The sequence below is a fragment of the Micropterus dolomieu genome, linkage group LG20, assembly GCF_021292245.1.
Source record: "Micropterus dolomieu isolate WLL.071019.BEF.003 ecotype Adirondacks linkage group LG20, ASM2129224v1, whole genome shotgun sequence".
Classification (NCBI taxonomy): domain Eukaryota; kingdom Metazoa; phylum Chordata; class Actinopteri; order Centrarchiformes; family Centrarchidae; genus Micropterus; species Micropterus dolomieu.
Window position 1 is genome coordinate 35,287,326 of NC_060169.1, and position 6,804 is coordinate 35,294,129.

Sequence of the window (6,804 nt, forward strand, 5' to 3'; positions counted from 1 at the left end):
TGCGTCATGAGAGTATATCACTACTGATTCTTAGAAGCAGAGCTTAAAGGATGTGTGGTGTAGACCATTACATGTGACATATGGATGTTAATTTCATTGTGTTAAGCTATTAAACAATGGGTGAAGAAAAACACAGAAATCCGGAAAATAAAACATGAAGTCATGATTGAATGCTGATTCTTAGCTAATATGTACATGTCTAGCATGAAATATCTCCATTACATCTCACCCTCCCACTCTGTCCCCCGCTAACTCAGTTTTGTGTATCCAAGCATATTAGCAAATGTGGTGTGATCTCAATGCCAACACAAGTATCTGACCCCCACCCCCCAACAACCACCAACCAATTACCAACAACCACTTAAATACAGTATATCCCCCAAAGACTTGATTAGCAATTCATACATACAAAAGGCAGCCTATCACCCTTACTTAAGATATGGGCCAAGATGTTATGAGGCTTCTCAAAATATGATACTGCCTTTAATGTATTCTGCTATATTACTCTAAATGCTTTCATCTCTGAATGGTGAGAAAATATGCAGTTTCATTATCTTTCAATCGTGGGTGATGAATCTATTCCAAAGGCCTCTAAACTGTACATGTGATTTAGATTTGCGTGTGTGTGTGTGTGTGTGTGTGTGTGTATAGCCACAGCTGTGATTGTAGCCTGATGTGTGGTTCCATATGTGAATTCTTTAAAAGTCTGTGTATATACTGTATGTGCAAGTGTGTGTGTGTGTTGCTGAGGAGACAAGGGAAGAAGGGAGGGAGGGAGGCACAATCTTCCCTCCTCTCTGTCTCTCCACAGTTATTTGTATCAGTGCTGCGCATCACTACCTTAAAGTCTCCATTAATCAATCTCCCCTCCTTTTTATTGTATCACCAAGCACTGTGCGGAGATTGCTAAATAAAAAGACATTTCTGTATGGGGAGGAAGGGGGGAGAGAAAGGAAAAAATGCAACTGTATTCATTGGACCTTAAAATGTTTTGATGGCTTCTGGGAGCCACATTATATTTACATAGGAATGTGTCATTAACGTCAATGGTGCAGCAGAAACTATTAAACTAATACAATGCTAAAGCCAACAACCTTGAGAATTTGATTAAAGGCCTTTGTTGAGTTTTAAAAACGCTCCATTCTCCGGTTAAAACAAAAGACTGATGGATTTGGCTGCGGTTATAATTCAGCTGTCAACTTCTATTGACGCTTCTGACTGTCGCAGCCAGACGACATTTACATACTTTATATATAGACCAAAACGAGGGGTCTGTACGCCTGCAATCATAATAGGAGAAGGTTCTGAAAACACACACACACACACACAACCACAGCCCCTGTTTGTCCTTCATTTCAAATTAGCCCGCTGTAATTTTGGAAGAGGCTGCAGGCGTTGTTTGCTTGGCAAAGTGTTGCTGTTTTAGTGCATCTTTAATTCTGCTTTAATTGTAAAAGTGCCTCTACCCCCCCCCCCCCCCCCCCCTCCCCCCCGCTCTGCCAAGTGCTCTTTAGTTCTTTGCTAATCTTAGGCCTTAGCTCATCTTTGTGTGGATATTACGCCACCCATGACCTTCTAGGCCTCTTTATTAGCTCCCGTGTACTGTGTGTGTCAGCTGTGTGTGTGACTGGAGACCAAACACAGCTTCTTAAGGGAGTCTGCTACCATGAATTTGCTTTCCCTCTCCCCCGCTTGGTGCACAATATGCTCGACTCTCTTGAGTAAATTACTCTTATAGTAATAGGATGATAATGTATGCCTCTGAATAGGTGGGGGGCAGGCAGCATCATATTTAGCACCTAGATGTGTTATCCGCTGATCATATTTTCAATATAATTATGAAATTTCAGAAGATGCATGAGGGGATGGTTTGACAAATAGGAGCCATGGCAAAGCGACACCCTATTTGTGTTTCATTATCTGTTGGAACATATTTTACAGTCATTGTGAGATATTTAACATTGTTTTATCATACCCCCGAGATATCTTACACACCGATCTAATTAAAGTTAGCATTTTGCCCAGTATCCTATTTAAAAAATCTATATATTCTATATAATTATGAAATGATGCATTATTTAATATATAAACCCCAAAGCTCCTTGGAAGTGGCGATAATTTTAATCAAAAGAAAATGAATAGATTCCCTCTCTCTTGGTCCTGTTTAGAGGCTTAATTGGAGAACGGCGTAATTCTTGATTGTTCTCAGAGTTTTTCTGGCCAAAATGAAAAATACGAACGAGTGAATTAGTATGAAAGCATGCATGAAATCTAGTTTTAAATCATTTACGAGCCGTGTAACAAAGTGAATGTGATTACATCGACTTAGGCCACCACTTAACAAACTGTCTACGTGTGTTTGTGGGTGCACACCTCATGCACGCAAGTATTTGTGTGTGTGAGTGTGTGTGTGTGTGTGTGTGTGTGTGTGTGTGTGTGTACATTCCATACATATGGACATAGGAGGACAGTAAGTGAGCCACTGCTGTGCCTTATGTGAAAGAGGCTGTATCATCAATTTTTACGTGAATATTACACAGAAACACATTGTTGTCTCTGGTATTGTTGTTAAAGTAGCCCATTAAAATGCAAGCATGTATATTAAAGAGCAGCGCTGCCTTTTGATGGATAGTCGCCTGTCCATGAATAAGTGTGCATATTGATTGGCAAAAAAGGTGAAAAGCAGTTTGACACAATTATTTCTGAAGGGCCCTGGTTATTCCGCATGATTTAAAAACCATTTTAAACGCCTGTCACTTACATTCCCTTCTATGAGACCCCAATGACTCCTGAAAATAATAATTATGTAAAATGTCCAGGCGATATTGGATGTGGCAGGCTCTATGCAGACACTACGATATGTATTGATATGCATCTATAAGAGAAGATAGAGAGAATAAGAAAACCATTACCACAGCCACAAGGACGTCTGTCCTCTCTGTCTCTCTCTTTTTCTCTTTCACTCTGTGTCTCTCTTGTCCTGTAAATCCAGATTTGTTAAGCCAGTATGTATGTAAAAAGCTTTATTCCCCAATGAGGCAGCAACCATTAAACTATTTAAAAATGTATAATTCCCAGCCACGAATGCTTTCTTGCAAAAAGATGAATCTTGTTAGGAAATATTAAAGATTGACTGATTTAGTGGCCTACTGGAGACTGGATTTACGATACAGTGACACTATTGCGTTGCAATTATCTGTACTTCTGCAACACGGACTAAAGAATGACAGGTAAGGATTTTCTCCTCTGAATGGGTTTGGAATTGAAAGCCATTGTCAACCATTCATTCCCTTTCTCTTCAGTCTCCCTTATTTGCTGGATTAGAGTGTAGAAGTGGAGATTTTCTTTAGGTTTTCAAATTTAATCAGCAGGAGACAGTGTGAGGAGATAAAGCCAATGGAGCAGACGACCTGGATTCTACTTTATGTTCTATACCATGAAAAGAAACAATGTCCCAATTCACGGCCAACAGGATGTCACCTAAATGTGTCGGAAGTGTTAATATATGAACGCACAAGCAGACAGCCATCTGACAGCAGTGAACGTGCATCCTAATAGACAATCATTCTGCATGGAGATGAAGTTCTAAGTACTCAGCGTCTTGTAGCATGTTCTGCTGCTAGCAAGTTCAAGAGGTGACAAAAGATAGTGCACATGTGTGAATGTATGTGAATAAATGTATCAGCTGTTCTCCAAATCTGAACAGCTCCCTCTGGTTTTTCTCATGTGTGAAGTCAAACTTCAGCATGTTTTTATTCTCTTGTTAATCACTGGCCTTGGAAATTCACTGCACCAGTGTTTCAAAGCATGTCTGTCCCTGGAAAAAGTCACATTGGGAAACTTTTCCACCTACTCAGTATATTTAGCCAGCTGGTCAACATGACTGATTATTGATTTATCTGCCTTTAATATTTAGTTTATTACTTAGTTTAGTTAATGTTTTTCCAGAGCTACATGTTATATCTTCAAATTGCTTGTTTTGTCAAACCAACCAAAACTCAGAGATTAAACTGAAAAAAAGAAGAAAATTGTCAGATTTAAGAATATGGAGCCAGCAAATGTTCGACATTTTTGCTGACTGTATTATTCATTTCAGCAATACATCATACAATCTGAATTCACTAAGAAGGAAAAGAGCAGGAGGGGAAAACACTTTAAAAAATCATTACTTTTGTATCTATTACTGAAACTTTGCAAATTAGGCCACTCTTTTCTTTTAATCCTTCTTTTATATTTTAATCATATTTTTTTTTTTATTTACTTTTATCTTGTACTTCGACACAAGTTATGTTGATGCTTTTCAGAAACTAATGTGTGCCCATAGGTAAATTAACAATATATACTGCATACTATATAATATAAATGCTAGTAAGGGAGTGAGGTACTGATTTATTTCAGATCTGTTTTTACAGTTCTGTTTTTTAAAATAACCTGTATCATAATTCCTTAAATAACATGTTTTAACTCTGAATCTAACCTAAAAACTGATTTTATAGGATTTGTGCGAATGGGCTGTGTACAGCAAACAGAGAGCCTGTGAAAGTCTATTGGTGCTTGTATCTGCGTGTGTGTGTGAAGTGTATGTGATTGCATGAGTGCATATGTTATGTGTGTGTGTGTGTGTGTGTGTGTGTGTGTGTGTGTGTGTGTGTGTGTTTGTGTGCACACTTATGAGTGTGCTTTTGTGTTTTTAATGTACTGTAGTTTCCACTCGCATCAATCATTCCGTACAATTAGCCCAATTCCCGCTCAATTTTCTGCTTTCTGAGGAGAGCAGCATTGCTGACTGCACAGACAGCTGGATCTGGCCAACACACATACACACATATATAAGTACATTCTCTTTCTCCTCACATGCTTATAACAGATCACACACAAACTCTCCTAACATGTACGGCGCACAGAGGACAGCAGGTGTCTTGTCAGAGGAGGATATCTGTGTGTGTGTGTGTGTGTGTGTGTGTGTGTATGTGTCACTTTTCGTTCATCAGCTATTTTTCTCCCTCTCCTTCGACTGGGCACACCTCTTCCTCTCCTCCTCCTCCTCCTCCTTCACCGCCATCAGCCTCAAGTGTCATTTGTTTACCATAGCAACCAGATTAAATTAGGGGAAGTGATTACGGCTTATTAACAACCAAACGCTGTCAGTATATTCTTATAATTTGGTATGTAAACACTTTGCCCTCGTAGCGCTCTCTACAAGAAATTGCTTTGTACAGTGTGAGAGAGCCCCCGAGCTCAGTCATAATAAAAATATAATTATGAATCAGACAATAGCCACTCGTAGTGCCTCCTACTGCAACCTTCCACCCACTGCCCCTTTATCACCCCGTCCTCATACACACACACCCATGGCCTAAGAGCAAACCCCCCAAAAAATTCCCAGGTACCACCAGAGAGCCACTTGTAATGAACAATAAAAATGCTAACCTCTTTTCATTTTTTTCCCTCCTTGATTCTAACTAATAAACCCACTAGAATTAACATTCACACTTCATGTAATGAGGTGAGGGAAAGGGGGGAGACAGAAGGGTGGTGGTGGTGGTGGTGGCGGGGGGAGGGGGGGGGTTCAGACACTTTAGTTCTCCATATTGACTGCTCCCGCCCTTAGCCTCAGCTTGCATTTAATACAGTACTCGGGGCCAAAGTGATTGTCAAATTATTTCCTTGTTGTGAGGAGAGATATTTGTAATTAATATTAAAATTAAGCATTGCGTTGATGCCGGGTGGTGTTTTATTACAAGAGCTGCTACCAAACGGCAGCTGAGCTTGCCCACTGCTCTCATCTCTTTCCCGGCTTCATCTTTTTCTTTCTCTTACGTTACGTTTCAAAATGTTTCGCTCTGCTCACCTTTTCTTCCATCTATAACTCGCTTTTCTGTCTCTCATTTACAGTAAACCTCTCTCACTCCCACTATATCCCTTCTCTTTTACTCACCCCTTTTCTTATCCCTCTAATATTTTCTCTCCTTGCCCACCCCTCTCCTTTAAGACATCAGTTATACACCCACAGATTATGTTTTCATGGGGTGTCCCACCGGTTTTGGCAGAGTGCTTTAGAAACACAGGATCATTTTAAATAAGCACCTACTCAGAGAAAAAGAAAAAAAGGGGGGGGGGGGGGGGGGGGGGGGGGGGGGGGGGGGGGGGGGGGGGGGTGTTAGAATGAACTTTCTCTGCAGTACAGCTGTGGTGTACATTAGAGTTTCTGATACAATAAAACCCACAGATTCGTTTGCTCACGTTTGTTTTCTCTGTCTCTGGAATTTCTCTCCATGTGTGGGATGCAGAGTTCTCAAATAAATGCAATAGGATCAACAAAGCCCTTTTCTTTTCCCCCTTTCAGCAGATACAATTTGGGGATTAATTTGGAGATACATGGAATTTCATACGTACTCATGTGGCCCTAAGATATGTAAACATGCTCCTTTAAGCATCGGCTCAAAGGCTGGTAGTCTCTGAGGATAGATTTGGGTTTGCTGTCCTCACAAAGACTCCCCAGGCAGAGTCCACGAATGGTGTGTGTGTCACTGGATTTGCCTGTGGAAAGTGCCTCTTCATGGCACCGTTGATGGTCAGAACTCCACTGAGCCAACCACGTTAAGTGCTGACATATCTGCTGTTCATCTACAATACTGATGCAGCAATGTTCAGCCAACAGTTTTTGGTCAGATATTCCTTTATGTGGTCCCTTCTTTTTTTTGTCCATTTCTCCACCAAGAATGAATAATATAATGTCCCGCAATAGAGAATGTGTCCTGGTAAATTGGAGCAAACTTTTGGCCCAGATATTAAAAGATTTCC

The 6,804-nt window shown here is 40.4% G+C and overlaps 1 long non-coding RNA gene across 1 annotated transcript in view; it reads left to right on the top strand.

Moving 5' to 3' along the window:
• Positions 1–6,804, top strand: part of LOC123959479 — a 55,432-nt gene that overhangs the window by 43,502 nt on the left and 5,126 nt on the right. The gene's annotated exons all lie outside the window — the stretch shown is intronic.